Raw genomic sequence first — 19,240 nt, forward strand, 5'->3', positions numbered from 1 at the left:
GCGCAGCTCATTGCAGATGCATCTATCGGCAGGGATACCCCGCCCCCCTCTCCTCTGAAGGATGCCTGTCAGTGACCATTCCTGCCTTGGGTGCTGGGGCTGGTAGGTAAAAGACCCGCCCTGATCAAAAGTGCCAAGAGCCAGAGAAAGCTCACAAAAGGAAGACCGTGCCCGAGCCTCCTCCCTCCCTTTTCCAACCCTAGGACAATTTTCAGCAACTTCTTGGCGTAACCTTCAAGGCCTCGTGTCCCCCAAACAAAAGAAGACTTGTGTCTGTGGAAGTTCTGCTCTTCTCTGCTTTGCTCATGCCACATGAGCTGGGGGAAGCTGACGGCTGCCCTCGGGAAGCGCGGGTTTGGCACTGCCCGGAGGAGGAGCTGAAATGGCTTTATGTGAAACTCCCCAGGGACGTGGGCAGCGGGGTTTGAAGCTAAATCCTTTTACAAGCCATGAACCCAGGGACAGCTGTACAAATAGTTGCTGCTTTTAATTAAACCTAACTTCTCTGCTTCCTTGACTTCGGAGAAAAGACTGGGAAATTTACGCTTTGATAGATTGGAAACTATTGGTGTGTGATTACATTTTAGGGGAAAAAAGCAGCACACGTTTGAGGAGAACGGAGTGGAAGAGTGTTACAGAGTAGCATGGTCTCTGCTTTCTTTCTGCATGGGAAACCATTTACATAACTTCACAACGCAGGGAAGCAGGGAACCGGGGTGCAGGCGCGGCAGACACTGGACTCTCCCGCCCTGAAGAGTTCCCACCCTTTCAGTCTTCCTTTCGAAGGGAGAGTCCCCCCCTTGGTGTGGTGGAGTAAGAACTGGAGAGGCCTTTGCATGGGAAAGCTGCTCCAGTGAGTCTACTAGTCTAAAGGGCGGTCATCAGAGGTATGGGGTGGAATTCGGGTCCTTTAAGGTTTCTTCAACTCTAGGATAACATGACCCCGTATAATCCTCCCAGCTCTCCAGTGAAGGTTCCTTCTAGTTCTCAGTGTTTTCTTCGCCTGTGAAAACAAATCTGAATGCCAAGGTAAAGAAAACCTTTCTTAAACAAAAACGAGTATGTTCACACTAATTATAACGAAGTAAAAATGCGTGTCTGTGCATTGACAGGGAATTACTTTGGAGGGAAGTAAATACTTTGATGTTGATTAGATTCTCTTGATGAAGTTACCAAAGTTCATGATAAAAAAATGTGTGTGTGCGTGTGTTTTAATCCTCAAATATTGAAATGCATTAGGTTTAGCAGAGACTAACCAGGAATAGCAAAACTAACCCCTAATTTTCACAGAGCATGTCAGATCTCCAGGGGTGCTCCTCTTTCCAGATAGGCAGGAAATCCAGTTTCATGGGCTAACTCTTCCACTATCAAATGGCTGACTGCAAAACCTTCTTGACAGATGGAATTCCAGCCAACAGCAGAATTGAAATCACTAGACACAGCCTGGCCTGAGGCGTCACTGTTCTACATCCCACGCTGACTCCAAGACCCATGAGACCAGCTGAACTTCAGGGAATATGAGAGAAGGGGCCAGAGAACCATGGGGCCTATGGGATGGTACATGCTGCTTTAATCACTGTCTGGGTTTCCTCATGTCTTTTAGAGAGCCCCGGATTATCCAGCATCTCAAGGGTTGTCTATCTTAACCATGGACCACATTTCTTTTTGCTGTGACCTTAAAATGGCTGATATCCCAAAGCTGGAGATACGAGGCTCTAAGTGAGGAAAAGTATTCATAGGCTGTTGAGACGGGTTAGTAGCCCAGCAGGTCTGCCTTTGATCTGAACACCTCCAAAGTTATACATGCTGGGCTACCAGACCAAGTATCGAATCACACACTCCCTACTCTCTATACTGAGAGGTCAAGGCCACAGTGTAATAAAAGTCACACTCAAAAGGATGAAGTCCCAGACACCTGATATTTCTGCTTCACAGTATCTATTTCACTACTTTACGGAAACATACCCTCATTTGCCAGTAGATATTCCTCCTCCTCTATGTTCAGTCCATATAGTCAGGTAGGAGGAAGCGGTCCCACTGCAGAAGTCGACTGGGGCATCTTAGGCTGCGGCCAATCACACATCACATTCTCATTGTGAATGGTCAGGAAGGGGCATGTGACGCACCTGGAGCCAATATGACAATAATATTTAGGATGCTTTCAGCTGAATGTACTGGATAAAATAAAATAGTGGTACTAGAAGAAAGTGCAGGCCAAAAGATGAAATAGCAACAAACATGAATTCCCTTCTAACAAGGAAACTTAACATAAAGTCATTTAATCAATAAGAATAAGTTATTGTCTCCGATCACAAGTCTTAAGATAGGATGGCTCCAGGGCTGGTTAATCTCTAGGAGTGTCAGATCTCCAGGCATTCTCCTCTTTCCAGATACCCTGGAAATCCGGTTTCGCGCAGCTCACTCTTCCCCTCTCAAGAGGCTGACTGCAATGGCCTCTTCCGGATGTGAAACTAAGAAGATGTAAGTTCCGGAGCTTCCGCATCTCTTTTGTGAGTCGGAGGTGAGAGCCTGCCTATGAATGAGCCAACACTAAAGAGAGAAAAGCAAGAGATCTATAGAGAGAAGCCATTGGCCTTACAATGCCATCCAAGCCCTACAATTAGCAGTACAAGGAGACAGCCCCCACCTCTGAGCTTTTCAGTTATGTAGGCCACTAAAATCTCTTTGTTTGAGCCACTTTGGGTTGAGTGTATGGCCTCTTGCAACAGAAAAGGGCAACTAAAGCGAACTGCTTGACGTATATTGTAGTGCAGATATGATGTTAATGGAGTGATCTTTGACCCAGTGCCTCTCAGGCAAAACACCCCTAAAAGGTGCCTCTGGCCATTTCCAGCAACACTTCTGTCATTCACCTAAGCTTTCTACTATTCTAGCAATTGTGGGGAAACCTCTTTGAGCAACTCTGGTCATTCCTGACAATTGATGGGAGCATTACTAAATGAGCAATGGAAATACTCATGAGCCTGGGTAATGTGCGATGAAAACTCAGTGAAGTGAGCAGTGTTCTACCTGTTAATAAACATGGTAGAGTGTGGTTAGAGAAAGGAGCATTCTGGCCCTTCTGTGAATCTAAAGGTTCTCTTCCACAGGATTCTTTCTTTCTTTCTTCTTTTATTATTTCTTTTGTTTGAGTGTAGTTGGCGCACCACATGACATTAGTTTCAGGTGTACGATGTAGGGATTCAACACCTCTACACATCGTACTGTGCTCACCATAAGTGTAGCAAGATATGAACTTGGGTGCAGAATCCTGAGGAAGCCCAGCCCAGCGAGAACAGAAGGGAGATGGAAGAGGGTGCAGCCATGTGAAGCCTTCCTCAAGGGACTCGGCAGAGCCCTGATACATTTGAGCCCTCCTTATATACTTTGGCACTTTTCTCCAAAAGGGATCCAAGAGAATTCCAGAAATGGAGCTGTTAACCTTCAACACGCCCTGGCAAAGTTCACAGGCGGGAGCAAAACAAAACATGTCCAAAGAGACCAAAGAGTTATTATTTTTGAATGAAAATTATGGTTGAGGAGAAACAGATGCTGAAGAGATATAGCAAGATCTGAAAATGGACTGTAAAAAAGAAAACAATGGCACCGGAAAAGATGGAAGCCCAAAGAAGAAAGAGCAAAAAAGATCAAATTGCCTTTTGAAACATACAATTGTGATGTTTGAATATGCCAGGTCATCAAAATGCACATGCAATTCCAGCTTTGGCCTAAACATTTGATTTTCAGAAAAAAAAAAAAAATGCAATCCTGCCATGAAACCTCTGAATTGCCAAAAACAATTGTTTACATAGGGCAGTGTGTTTTCAGGACGTCATAGAATCGCTGTCTGCCCAGATCCTATTAAACTGGTGAAGCTAAGTGCGGTTTAGTACAACTAAGTGTAGAAAAATAGGTAAGTGTAGTAAAGGGAGGGAAAAGAGAAGTTTAAAATGTTGAAGCTCACCTGCCTGTGCCGACATAATGAGAGGTACAGTTCACCTCCTTAACACAAAATGCAATTCTTTCCGGACGTATAAATTGGTTTACTTGGTTCTGTTCTTACTAATAGTAAGTAACTAACTTTATTTTCAGGAGGAATTCCTGACATTGGCAGAAAAAAATCAAAAGCAGATTTTAAAAGAGCAGATATGATTTTTCCTAATTCTTGTAGCTTTGGTGGGTGATTTTCTGTTGAAGAGTGATGCGGTGGCCAGGGATTTTCCTGCTGCCTACACGTAATTTCAACAAGACAAGCTTGCTGGGTTTGCCCCTCAATTTCTGATTATAAAATGTAACCCCTGAAGACTATCCTTTCCCTTGGAGGGGAGAATTTAAAAGCTGCTTAATTTCCTGAACTATTTGCAGCTTCTTTAATCTCAGTGGGGGGAAAAAAGTCTGACCACCCTCATCACTTCCCATGACCGCCCTCATATTTTCAAGTTCTAGTAGGCACTCTCAATATGATTGAAAGAGACGCTTGACTTGGGTTAATATACTTAAAACTTAACAAAACAAAACAAAACAAAACAAAACCCTCCCTGATTCCTTTCCGTCTATTTATCCTCATTTCCTTATGCACTTTTTTCCTCTAAGGAGTTTTCTTCTCTTGTTCCCCAGTTTCTCTTCTGTCAGGCTTTATGGTGGAACAGACCTTGGGGTTTTATCCATCCTCTCATTTCCTCCTCTCTCCCTTCTATTTTTCCAGACCTTTCTTTCCTAAGAAAAATGAGAAAAGGGGGCAGGAACGAGGGATTTTGGAGGCACATGGTTCTTCTGTGTAGCAAGATCACTACGCTTATGTTTTTGTGAAGTCGAAACTTCTTACTGGGAGTTTTGGTCCAGTTTCCAACTCTTAAACCCTGAGTGCGGCAAGGGGGAGCTCATGCAGTTTTGGGAACTGGATTAGTGCCTTCCCACATTGGCTCTCTGTGTTAGGAAAACAAGAGAGGCCAACAGATCTGCTTGTTTTATTTGTTTGGTCATTTCAATCCTTTTGTTTCAAAATATTATTGAGAATAGTCAAAAGAGTTGAAATAAGGTAAAAGACATTTTAAAAATAAAGATTTGTTGAACATGATTGAAGTGATCCATTTTTTTTCCCCTTGGAGGAAAAAGATATAAACTATTTTAAAACTTATGTTTACATAAAAATATGACATTGCATATTTTAGCATAAAGAATGTCTGCATTTTAATTCTCATCATTTGGTTTTGGGTTTTTGTTTTTTTTTTTTTTTTTACTGTTCACTGTTCATTAGCAAAGTGGGGTCTTACAGATGCTAATCTGACCATAAAACGCCAATGGCCCATAGATGTGGTCAAATTTCAAGGATTTGTTCAAAAAATATCACATGTAAATTTTATTTGGTCTGTACTCCCCATTTGAAAATTGAAACCACTTTCAATAGGAACTTTAATGCCTCTGTTCAAATATCTAAGCTTACTCAGGCTCACACTGCGGTCTTTGATGGATCGTTCATAGATAATGGTAGATAATCTGTTAAAGCAGTGAAGGACTTCTTAATATTCTATTCATTTCAGCTAAGAAAAAAATCTAATGCTTTCCAGGTAAATGTTAATTTTAATATATGATTCTATTTTACAAAGGCTTAGTTTTAAAAGTCAGCACAAGATATAAAATGTATATGATGGGGTACCTGGCTGGCTCAGTCAGGACAGCATGTGACTCTTGATCTCAGGGTCATGAGTTCAAGGCCCATGGGCATAAAGCTTACTTAAAATGCATATGATAGGCAAAAATATACCTTAAAATATCCTATTTATTTATCACAATTTACACTATGCTTTAAAATAAAACTTTTGTTAGCTTTCTTAAATTTCCATGCTAATATTTAAATTCCCAAATTTAACATTCACAGGGAAACAATGTAGCATGGAAGCTAACAGATTGGGCTCTTATGGATGATAGAAACATCTGCCTGGGGAATCCAAAAAATCAACTTAAAAACTGTAAGAACAAATGAAAGTTTACTTCAGGTGTGTGTAGTCAACATACAAGAACTGATGAGCTTTCCCGTATACCACAGTAACATTAGAAATGTCAGGGGGGAGATGGTCCAGTTCATAATAACTATAAACCTACAAAAGAGCTGGAAATATAGTAACATGAACATTTTCAAGACTTATGATAAAAACCATACATATAAAACAAAATTATTAAAATCTGTAAAAGAAGGGACGCCTGGGTGGCTCAGTTGGTTAAGCGTCCTACCCTTGATTTCAGGTCAGGTCATGATCTCAGGGGATCAAGCTCTGAGTCCTGCTCCACGCTCAGAGGGGCGTCTGCTTGAGGATTCTCCCTCTCCCTCTGCCCCTTCCCACGCTCTCTCTCTCTCAAATAAAATAAATAAATCTTTTTTAAAAAACTGTAAAAGCAGATCTAAACAAATGGAGCAAAATACTCCCTTTCTGATTGAACAGTTCAAATATATAAGCTATAAATTTTCTATAAATTAAAGAACTCAATACAATCCCAATAAAACTGCAATAGGATCTTTATGAAACTAAGCAAGCTCATTCTCAAGTTCACCTAGAAGAGAAAGCATCAAATAGCTAAGAAAATGTTGAAATAAGAACAATTAGGGGGTGCCTGGGTGGCTCAGACAGTTAAGCCTCTGCCTTCAGCTCAGCTCATGTGATCTCAGGGTCCTGGGATTAAGTCCCGCTTGGGGCTCCCTGCTCAGCGGGAAGTCTGCTTCTCCCTCTTCCTCTGCCCTTCCCCGCACTCGTTTTCTCTCTCTCTCTCTCTGTCTCTCTCTCTCATTCTCTCTCAAATAAATAAATAAAATCTTTTTTAAAAAGAACAATTAGGAAGGACTTTCTCTACTGTGTATCAAAATGTGCTTATAAGCTATACTAATTTTGAAAGTGTGATAATGTAAGAAACAAAACAGGGGATCATAGGGGAAGAGAGGAAAAAATAAAACAAGATGAAACCAGAGAGGGAGACAAACCATAAGAGACTCTTAATCATAGGAAACAAACTGAAGGTTGCTGGAGGGGTGTGGGGGGGAGGGATGGGGTAACTGGGTGATGGGCAATAAGGAGGGCTCCTGACATAATGAGTACTGGATGTTATATAAGGCTGATGAATCACAGGCCTGTACCTCTGAAACCAATAATACATTATATGTTAATTAATTGAACTTAAATTAAAAATTGTTTTAAAAAAGTGTGATAATGGTACTCAAATGGACAAATAGTTCGAGTCAGAACCAGGGCTGCACATGTGGAAAGGGCCTTCAGCAGCAGGAAGCTGATTTATGTGAGAGAGGAAGGACTTCCAGAGTAAGGTTTTGGCATGGCCTTCCTGGAGCTCTGCTCTGCTGTCAGGTGGACCCCGTGTGGGCTCCAAGTTCCTTACCCCAAGTGCTGAGTGCCCATAAATATATACAAGATACAGGATGTATACATCACAAAGGAGAACCTGGATAGATTTTATTATATAAAATTATAAAACTTTTATTTGATGAAAAACCATAAATAACATTTAAAAACTAGTGCAGTCTGAGAAAATATATTTGCAGCATTAAAAAAAGCAAAGGATCAATATATGAACATACAGAAAGCAACTATACAATTTTGTAATGATACAGATTTTGATCAAATATAAGCAAAAGCTATAGAGAAAATCAGTGGTCTAATAAACCTATGAGAAGATAGTCAACCTCACGGGTTCTCAGGAAAATGCAGCTGAAATCAACATTGAGGTAGGGCTTCCCACTCCTCAACCCCTCAGACAGGCAGAAATAAAAGCTGATTAATATACACGTGACCAACAATGTCAGATAATGGCTAGTTTCATATACCATTCGTAGGAGTATACTAAGTCCATCCTTTTGGAGGACAACTTTTATCCTACAGAAATAGTCACATGTGAGCGCTGTTGTAGTACAGGAAAAATGCAAAGAACTAAAATGCCTATCTGTAGGGGAATGGATAAATAAAATCATGGGACACCAAATAGTATATACCCCTGTTACAAAGAAAGCTGATACAAAAAATAGGTAGAGCTCTAGTCATTAACACAGAAAGGACCAAGTCACAAAGCCTTCACCTCACAAATATTAATACTGATTGAGTATCTCAACTGGTCAGGCACTGTTGCAGATTTTGGGACACAGACATAAGTATAACAGATCGAATTCCTCCCTTGAGCAGCATATATTCTAATGTCAGTTTGACAGTAAACAAATCAACAAATGAATGTAGCTGATAATGCTCGGTAAATGCTGTGAAGAAATAAAGCGTGCTGTGTCATTTTTTACTGCGTTCAGCTGTGGGAGAAAACCCAATTAGCCGAGGCTTAAATAAATAAGGATTTATTTATCACATGTAACAGAAATTCAGGAGAGGGAGAGGGAAGCTGGGGGTAGCTTTCCAAAGAATGAAGCTCCTTTCAGGTTTCTCTCCGCCATCCTCAGTATGTGGTTTTGGTCCTCATGGTTACAAAAGGGCTACTGGTCACGCTAGGTCAGCATTCCAGGCTGGAGACCATTTTTCTTTTTTTAGTAAGCTCTGCACCCAACATGGGACTTGAATCCTTTAACCTGAGATCAAGAATCATTCCCATGGAAATGAATATGGGTGAAATCATATAGTATTTGTCTTCCTCTAACTTATTTCAGTTAGCATTCTACTTCCTAGCTCCATCCATGTTGTTGAAAAAACAAGATTCATTCTATTTATGGCTGAATTATATTCCATTATATATATAAATCTTCTTTATCCATTCATCTATCAATGTACACTGGGCTGCTTCCATAATTTGGCTACTGTAAATAATGCTGCTATGAACATAGGGATGCATGTATCCCTTTGAATTCTTTTTTTTTTTTTTTTTTTTTTTGCATTTTGGGGGTAAATCCCAATAGCGTGATTACTGGATCATAGGATAATTCTACTTTTAATTTTTTGAGGAAGCTCCATACTGTTTTCTACAGTGGCTGCACCAGTTTGCATTCCCAGTGGTGCAAGAGCGTTCCTTTTTCTCCACATCCTCGCCAACACTCGTTCTTTCTTGTGTTTTTGATTTTAGCCACTCTGACAGCTGTGAGGTGTTATCCCATTGTAGTTTTGACTTTCATTTCTCTGATGATGAGTGATGGTAAGCATTTTTTCGTGTGTCTGTTGGCCATCTGTATGTCTTCTTTGGAGAAATGTCTATTCATTTCTTCTGCCCATTTTAAAATTGGATTATTTTGTTTTTCCGGTACTGAGTTGTAGAAGTTCTTTATATATTTTGGATAATAACCTTTATTGGATATGTCATTTACAAATATCTTCTCACATTCTGTAGGTCGCCTTTTATTTTTGTTGATTGTTTCCTTTGCCTTGTAAAAGTTTTTTTATTTTGATGTAGTCCCAATAGTTTATTTTTGTTTTTATTTCCCTTGCCCCAGGAGACCTATCTAGAAAAATGTTACTACAGCCAATGTCAGAGAAATTATTGCTGGGATTTTTATGGTTTCAGATCTCACATTTAGGTCCTTAATCCATTTTGAGTTTCTTTTTTATATATGGTGTAAGAAAGTGGTCTAGTTTCATTCTTCTGCATGTAACTGTCCAGTTTTCCCAACACCATTTGTTGAAGAGACTGCCTTTTTTCCCATTGCATATTCTTTCCTGCTTTGTCAAAGATAAATTGACGATATAATTGTGGATTTATTTCTGGGTTTTCTATTCTGTTCTATTGATCTATGTGTCTATTTTTGTGCCAGTACGATACTGTTTTGATTTGATTACTACAGCTTTGTAGTATAACCTGAAATCTGGAATTGTGATGCCTCCAGCTTTGCTTTTCTCTTCCAAAACTGCTTTGTCTATTCAGGTCTTTTGTGGTTCCATATAAATTTTAGGATTGTTTGTTCTAGTTCTGCTGAAAAATGCTGTTGGTATTTTGATAGGGATTACATTAAATGTGTAGATTGCTTTAGATAGTATGAACATTTTAACAATATCTGTTCTTCCAATCCATAAGCATGGAATATCTTTTCATTGTGTCGTCTTCAATTTCTTTCTTTTTTTTTTTTTTTAAGATTTTATTTATTTATTTGACAGAGCTAGAGACAGCCAGCGAGAGAGGGAACACAAGCAGGGGGAGTGGGAGAGGAAGAAGCAGGCTCATAGCCAAGGAGCCTGATGTGGGGCTCGTTCTCACAACGCCGGGATCACGTCCTGAGCCGAAGGCAGATGCTTAAGCGCTGTGCCACCCAGGCGCCCCAGGCTTCAATTTCTTTCATCAGTATTTTATAGTTTTCAGAGTACAGTAATGTTTCAGCTCTTTGGCTAGATTTATTCTTAGGCATGTTATTATTTTTGGTGCAGTTGTAAATGGGATTGTTTTCTTAATTTCTCCTTCTGCTGCATCATTGTTAGCATATAAAATGCAACAGATTTCTGCACATTGGTTTTGTATCCTGTGACTTTACTGAATTCATTAATCAGTTCTAGTAGTTTTTCTGGTGGAGTCGCTAGGGTTTTCTATATATAGTATCATGTCATCTGCAAATCGGGGAAGTTTTACTCCTTCCTTACTGATTCGGATACCTTGGTGTTTCTATTTTTAAATTTTTGAGTGAACTCCATACCATAAAGACAATTTTTAAGAAACATCAGCAAAGTCTGAAGTCAGACAGATATGGATTTAGGCCCAAAACATCTCTTATTAGTTGTGTAAATTGAAGGTTTTATTTATTCTCTGTGATATAAGTTCCTCATCTGCAAGCTGGGAGTAATATTAGTATTGTATGAATTAAATAAGAAAAAAATACATAAAACAGTACACAAAGCAATTTCTGAATTCTTTTTTATTTAGTTGTCTTTTTTTTCCCCCTTGTAAGGTTCTAAGTGCACTCTTTATAGTGGCTTCTTTCCATCAAATATGCTTATTATTTTTCACAGCTTAAAAAGTCCATCTTCCTTCAGTCCAGCTTCCTTCCTTCCTTCACGTCTTGAAGGACCTGCCTATTCTCCCTGCACTTGCCTCCTCACTTTGAACATCCCCACGCTGCAGGAATCTGCCTGCCAGCCTTCCTCCACTCCAGAAATGGGCCCTCCCCAAGATCCTGTCATCCTCCCGTTGTCAATCCCGTGGCCACTTGTCAGTCTCTTAACCGTTCCGTTCTTGGAAAGCTCTCTTCTTGTGGCTTTTGCTACCTTGTCTATGGTTGCTCTCCCAAATCTCAGGCCAGGCCTTTCCAGTCTTCTTTGTGGGATCCTTTGTCTCTTTGGCCCTTAAATGTCAGTTTTCCTCTGGCTTCAGTCCTCAGTCCTCTAGTCTCTTGGCTCCAATAGTACAACATCTCCTCAGAGAGTTCCTTCCCTGAACACCTGATTCTCCTGCTCCCTCTGCTGCTCCCCCTGCTTGTGCACTTGTGCTCTCTCTCCAATAAATAAATAAAATCTTAAAAAAATAAAATAAAATAAAATTTCAGTTAGGAAGGGTAAGAATTATGAGGTTGTGGTTTTCTGGTCCAAGGGCACTGCCCAATCCAAGTTTCTATGGCTGCAGAAAATTATGGAAAAAAACCCCACATCTTTATAGGTAAATATGCCAGAGATAAGATTGAGAGACGGAAAAGCAGCTGGAAACGTAAAGGGGAAATCTTAGCAGTAAGACAGCAAGAGAAAAAGTGAAATACAAATTATGAATATAAACTCTTCCTAAACCCATAACGGCTAAAATCTACAGATATTGGAGGAGGTCTTAGGGATCTAATAAACAAGCATACAGAAGAAAGATAAAATTACATTAAAAGATTATCTAACAACCAAAACGTGGAAGCCAGAGAGCTTTGAAATGCTGAGAGGGAAAAAATGTCAACTTAAGAATTCTGTATCTGGGCACCTGGGTGGCTCAGCAGGTTAAATGTCAGACTCTTGGTTTCAGCTCTGGTCATGATCTCAGGTCCTGAGATCAAGCCCCACATAGGGCTCCATGCTCAGAGGGGAGTCTGCTTGTGGGTTCCCTCTCTCCCTCTTCCTCTGCCACCACCCTACTCCTGCTCACTTTCTCTCTCTCTCTCAAATAAATATTTTTTAAAAGAATTCGGTATCTACTGACATTATCCTTCAAAAAAGATGGCAAAACAAAGACACTTTTATATTAGTAAAAGAAAAGAGTTTGTTGTTATAGCACTCAACTGCACTACAGTAAATGAAAAAAAATAAAGAAACAAGAAACAACTTTTAGCAGAAGGGTGACAACACTAGATAACAATTAAAATAAATTGAAGAAAATGAAAAACACCAGCAATAAAAATATGTGGGTAAATAAAAAATTACTATAAGTTTAAAAAATTCATTAAAAGACCTAAAGTTATTTAAAGAATTAATTATAATATGTAGATGGGTTAAAATATATAGATGTTGTGTATATGACTAAAATAGCTCAAAGGAGGGGTGGTTGGGGAGCCTGGGTGGCTCAGTCGGTTAAGCATCTGCCTTCGGCTCAGGTCATGAGCCTAAGGTCCTGGGATTGAGCCCTGAGTCAGGCTCCCTGCTTCTCCCTCTCCCACTCTCCCTGCTTATACTCTCCCTCACTCTCTCTCTCTGTCAAATAAGTAAATAAAATCTTTAAAAAAAAAAGGTGGGATGGTAAGTGGAAATATACTCTTGTAAGATTCCTATATTGTACCTGAAGCCAGTCAATATTAACTCTAAGCAGCAAGGATTATGTTAAATATTGTAATGCATAGGTAAAAAATAAAAATAAAGCAAAAGGTTATAGCTAGAAAACGAAGAATAACAGTGGAATACTATAAAATATCTGATTTTAAAATAAAAATGAAGAAAGAATAGAGAAACAAAAACATAGATGAGGCAAAAGAATAAATATCAAAATGGCAGCCCTAAATACAACCACTACACCGCTGCAGACTCTACAAATATTAAAAGTATATTAAGAAATTATTATGAACAACTTTATGCCAACAATTTTAACAACTTAGATAAAATGGATAAATCCTTGAAAGACACAAACTACCAAAGTGCATAAGAAAGAACATTTAGCCCAATTAGAGAAAAGCATTTAAAAAATTAATATATATTTACTACAAAAAATTAATCTATAATTAAAAACATATCCATAAACAAAACTCCTTGTTCAGGTGGTATAGTCCACCAAGCACTGAAGGAAGATACAGTATCAATTCTATACAAATTCTTCCAGAAAATCAAAAAGTACAGCATACTTTCTAATACATTCTATGAGGCAAGTATTATCCTGATAACAAAACCTGGCAAAGATATTACAGGAAAACTGCAGACCATGTGTTTCATAAATATACCTCATAATTCTAATAAAAATTTTAGCAATTGAGGGGCGCCTGGGTGGCTCAGACGATTAAGCATCTGCCTTCAGCTCAGGTCTTGATCCCACCGTCCTGGGATCGAGCCCTGCATCGGGCTCCCTGCTCAGCGGGAACCCTGCTTCTCCCTCTCCCACTCCCCCTGCTGGTGTTCCCTCTCTTGCTGTGTCTCTCTCTATCAAATAAATAAATAAAATATTTTTAAAAAATTATTTTAGCAATTGAATCCAACAATCTATAAAAATTGTAACACATCATAGTCGATTGATGTAGAAATGCAAGGTTGATTGAATATTTAAAAACCATTCAGTGAAACACACCATGTTACCAGTCTAAAAAAGGAAAACTATATGATTGTATCAATAGATACAGAAAAGGCATTTGACAGTATCCAACATCCATTCTTGATAAAACTTGCAGCAAACTGAGAGTGGAAAGGAACTTCTTCAATCTGAAAAAGTACATCCTTGAAAAAATTACAGCGACATCTTACTAATGGTAAAAGACTGAAGGTTTTCTCACTAAGATTTGAGATAAGGAAAGGATATTCACTATTACCACTTCTATTTTATATTATTCTAAGAGATTCTGGCCAGTGTTAACAAGGCAAGAAACATAAATTATGCATCTAGATTGGAAAGGAAAAAGTAAAAGTATCCTTCTTTTTGCATTCAACACGATCATCTATGTAGAAAATCCAATGGGAATTGGATTAAAATAAATAAATCACTAGAACATGAATATAGCATGTTTATAGGAGAAAGGTCAATATTCAAAAATTGATTGTATTACTATACATTAGCAACAAATAATTAGAAATTGAAACTTTAAAAGAAGTGTCATTTATCATACAACAAAAAGTAAGAAATAATTAGGAATAATTAACAAAATGCACATTAACAAAATATGTGCATTACTTGTATGCTGAAAATGATAAAGCATTGCTCAAGGAAATTAAAGAAGATACAAATAAATGGAGAGACATACTATGTTCATTGATTGAAAGCATTAAATATTATTAAGATATCAACTCATCCTAAATGGATATACAGATTCAACACAATCTCATTCAGAATTTCGGCAGGATTTTTTTGTATAAATTGAAAAACTGACACTGAAATTTATATGGAAATGCAAAAGCCTGAAATAGTCAAAGCAACTTTGAAGAAGAATAAAATTGATTTCAAGACTTTTTATAAGTCACAGTAGTCAAGATGGTGTGATGTTGGAATAAACTAGGCAAATAGATCAATGAAACAGTAGGGTACAGAAATAGACTCACACATATGATCAGTTGGTTTTTGACAAAATTGCTAAAGTAATTAAGTGGCGAAAGAAAATCATTTTAACAAATGGTGCTGGGATACTTGCAAAGGATTTAAAATAGTGAGAATTAATTCTGAAAAAAGAATGAAACCAGAGAACTTCTATATGTGTATTTCAGGTGATTTTTTTTTTCCAAAAATCAATCAATGGGGAAAGGGAAGTCTTTAAAAAAAAAGATTGATTGATTTTAGAGAGAGAGCACACGCTCATGCACGTGTGAAGAGGGGGAAGGGCAGAGGAAGCTGGAGAGGGAGACAGAATCCCAACAGACTCCCAGCTGAGCACAGAGCCTGAAGCAAGCCTTAATCCCATGACCCTGAGATCATGACCTGAGCCGAAACCAAGAGTTGGACACTCAACCACCTGAGCCACCCAGGTGCCCCAAGAAAGTCTTTTGAATAAAGGAAAGTGCTAGAAAAAACTAATATCTATATTTTAAAAATAAACTTCAACCCCCATGTCACTCTGTAGAAGAAAATTAACTTAAGATGAATCACAGCCTTAAATATAAACAATATATAATTATACAGCTTCTAGAAAAAAAAAGATATTCTTTGAGACGGCTCCAAAAGCACCAACAATAATTGCAAAAATATTGATAAATCGGACTTCCTGAAAATTAAATTTTCTGCTATTCAAGAGATATTATTGAGAAAATGAATAGGCAAGTCACAGACTGGAGAAAATATTTACAATTAATATCTGACAAAGGACTTGTATCCTGATATACACATATTAACGATTGAGAAAATCCTGTTTTTAAAATCGACACTAAATTTGAACAGACATTTCACAAAAGAAGACATTAATAGCCGACAAGCACAAGAAAAGTAGCTGAACATCGTTAGTCATCTGGAAAAGGCAAATTAAAACCACAACGTGCTACCATCTCACACTCACTAGAACGCCTTAAAAAAAAAAGACAGACTGGCAATAACAAATGTAGGGAGCACATGGAGCAGCTGAAACTCTCATACATTGCTGGTGGAAGTGTAAAAAATTGTACAAGCAGCTTGGAGAACTGTTTGGCAGCTTCTTATAAAATTAAACATACATGTCCCCTATGACTCAGCAGTTACATTCCTAGGTACTTACCAAGAGAAATGCAAACACATGTGAACTAAAGGACTTGTAAAAGAATATTCACAGCATTCTTATTCACAATAGCCAAAAACTAAAAAACACACATGTCAATCAATTAGGAGAGTGGATAAACAAACTATGGTGTATTCATGGAATGGAATACTTCTCAAGAAAAAAAAAGTTTGAAACTATTGATAATTGCAAAATATGCCTAAATCTTACAGATATTAATCTGATTGCAGCAAATGAACAAAAAAAGAACACTTACTATAGGTGAGAAAATTTTTGCTCCATGACTTTGGTCATATTGTTATGCTTGTGAATATGTTACATTATTTGGCAAAGGGACTTTGCAGGTGCAATTGAGGTCACTCATCAGTTGACTTTAAAATAGGGAGATTATTCGGGATTATCCTGGGAGGCCCAATTAATCATATGAGCCCATAGAAATAGAGGCCGAAGGGGAAGTCAGAGAGATTCAAATCTAGAGAGGAACTCAGACTGGATTGAAGGTGGAGGAGTCCATGTGGAAAGTGTGAGAAGGAAATGGATTCTGCCAACAACCAGTGCTTGGAAGAGGACCCTGACCCCAGATGAGAACTCCCCTCAGCCAACACCTTGATTTTGGCCTCTTTGAGACCCTGAGCAGAGAATTGAGCCATGCAGTGACGGATTTCTTACCTATAGAAACTGTGAGATGATAAATGTCTGCTGCTTTAGGCTGCTAAATTTGTGGCAAAGTTTTATGCAGAAATAGGTAACTAATACACACTGTATGACTTCATTTATTTTATTACTAGAACAGCAAAACTAATCTACAATAATAAAAGTCACAAAATAGTTGCCCGTTAAAAGAGAGGGATGACTCAAAGGGGCACAAGGCAAATTTCTGGGGTAATAGAAATGTTCTATATGTTGTTTTCCATGGTGATTGCGTGTAATTAAATCATCAAAACTCATTAAACTTTATATCTCCATCAACAACGAAGAAACATAACGAATGCCCATTAGAATGGCTAAAACAAACAAACAAAACCCACCCCAAAACCAAACAAACAAAACACTGACAATAAGTGTTGGCAAGAATGCGGAGCATTGCTGGCGAGAGTATAAAATGGTACAACCAATTTGGAGAATGTTTGGCAACATCTCATAAAGTTAAAGATACATTCTCCACATAACCCAGCAATTCCACTCATAGGAATTTATCAAAGAAAATTGAAAGCTATGTCCACAAAAAGGCTTGTGTAACAATGTTCAAAGCAGTCGTATTCATAATGGCCCCAAATTGAAAAAATTACCTCATGTTCACCCGTGGGACAATAGACAAACAAACGGTAGCATATGCATACTGTGAATACGATGTATACTCAGCAGCAAAAAAAAAAAAAAAAAAAGAGTGATACAGCAACATGGATGAATCTTTAAAATGAAAGATTGAGCAAAATAATTTCTGCACAAAAGAATGAATATGGTTGATTCAATTTTTTTGAAGTCCACGAGCAGTAAAGACTAACTATGGTGATAAAAATCAGAGAATGGTTGCCTCTGGGTTTGGGAGATGGGTAATGAATTGGAAAAGACCAGGAAGAAACGTCTGGGTGATAGAAGTATTCTATATTTTGTTTTGGGTGATGATGACACAGGAGTAAGTAATTAGCAATTATTAGACTAATAGCATCATGTATAAACTTGTCAAATCACTAACTTGTGCACCTGACACTAATGTAACATTGTGTGTTAGCCATGCTGAAATGAATAACACCACCAGAATTATTAGACTGGGTGCTTAAGTTCTGTGCATTATATTATATGACAATTGTATCTCATTAAAAATGAAAAAAAAAATCCTGAGGAAGCAGGGATAGTATTTATTTAGTCAGCAGTTACTCTCAATGTAGTTCATTGAATACCTACTATTTGTCCAGCCCTATGCTGAAGCTTCCAGCTTCACACTGGAAGACCATTTTGTTTTGACATTCTCTGTCCTGTTACCTGACAGATGTGCTTCAAACCAGACATATTCCCTTCCTTCATGACAAATTTTATAATCTCAAACAGGTCTTTATTACATCAATAGTGGGAAGTTACATGTTATTAATCTACTATGAACCTGAAGCATTTGTATTTCCCAACAACTACAGTATGAAACAAGATGCAGCTTATTTTCATAGGAAATAGAAATTGTGTATCTGAGAAATGATTTGATTTAGAATTCTGAGTCCAACCAAACCTCATGGGTTTGAAAGCTTTGAGGTTAAAGTGAAGAAAGATAATGAGATTTCTGTTCCTTCTTCGCCTATTTTTACTCCAGCAAGTTGTCTGCCATAGATTATTTACTTACGCCCACCCTTGCTGATACCATCCAAGAGGTTTTTAATATTATATTGCGGTGATTGTAAAGGTTTGAAAATTTGATAGAGACTAGAGGGATTATTATAAGATATAAAGTTTACTTAAAAATTCCATTTTGCCCTTGCAGAGCATTTTGCTTCAACATTTAAAGTAGTTCCCAAAAGAAGAAATACAAAGGACTAATAAACATACGATGGAAGTTAAAGTATTCTAATAATAAGAGAAAAATAAATTGTAAATTAGATACCGTGTCTTTGCCTCTCAAATTGTCACATTTTTAAAAGTGACATTATCCGGATTTGGCTGGGATGTACCGTAGGCTGCTGGTGGGAACATAAAGTGGTACCGTTTTTGAGGAGCAATGTGGCCTATGTATCTAGCCGTACAGATGCCGATGGCCTCTCTTTTTCATGTTGTCATGCTTAACTGAAACTCAGTCCTATGAGAACCATATAAAGAGTGTCTGTATTGCTTTAGATACAAAAATCCCAACTCCCAACAATCCATTTTGAGATACTAAATGGGGATGCATGGCAAGTTAATTATAAGTACATTTATTGAGGCATTATTTATAATAAAAAATTGGGAAATAATCCACAATAATCCAACAATAAGGAATTGGTTAGATAAATTATGCTGCTTCTATATAGTGGAATGCTACACTTCCATAAAAATCATGTTTTCAAACAACAGCTAAAGACATTTGGAAATACTTAGGATATAATATTCAATAAAAAAGCAGGATGCAAAAATCACATACAGAATGATCTCAATTTTATATGCATCTGTGCAATCATGTTCCCAAGGAATACACACATGATACTATTTTAAATTGAACCAAAATGTTAAGAAGGCTTTTTCTGAGTGATGAGATTATGGGTAATCTGTAATTTTTCTTATAAGTTTCTATACTTCACCAATCTTTGTTATGAAGCTATACATTTTACAGTACATTTTAAAAACCCGGAACTATAAAGAGTAAAAAGTTAAAGTTTCCACCCTATGTACCCCTGCAGAGGTGACTATCCAAACCATTTTCTGTGTACTTGTACATGTTTACTGCAAATAAAGGTGTCTATCCGTGTTTAAAAAATGACTTCGTTGAGGTGTAAGTTACATACAATAAACTGCATCTATTTGAATTGT

Source organism: Ursus arctos, unplaced genomic scaffold (assembly GCF_023065955.2).
Source record: "Ursus arctos isolate Adak ecotype North America unplaced genomic scaffold, UrsArc2.0 scaffold_10, whole genome shotgun sequence".
Lineage (NCBI taxonomy): Eukaryota > Metazoa > Chordata > Mammalia > Carnivora > Ursidae > Ursus > Ursus arctos.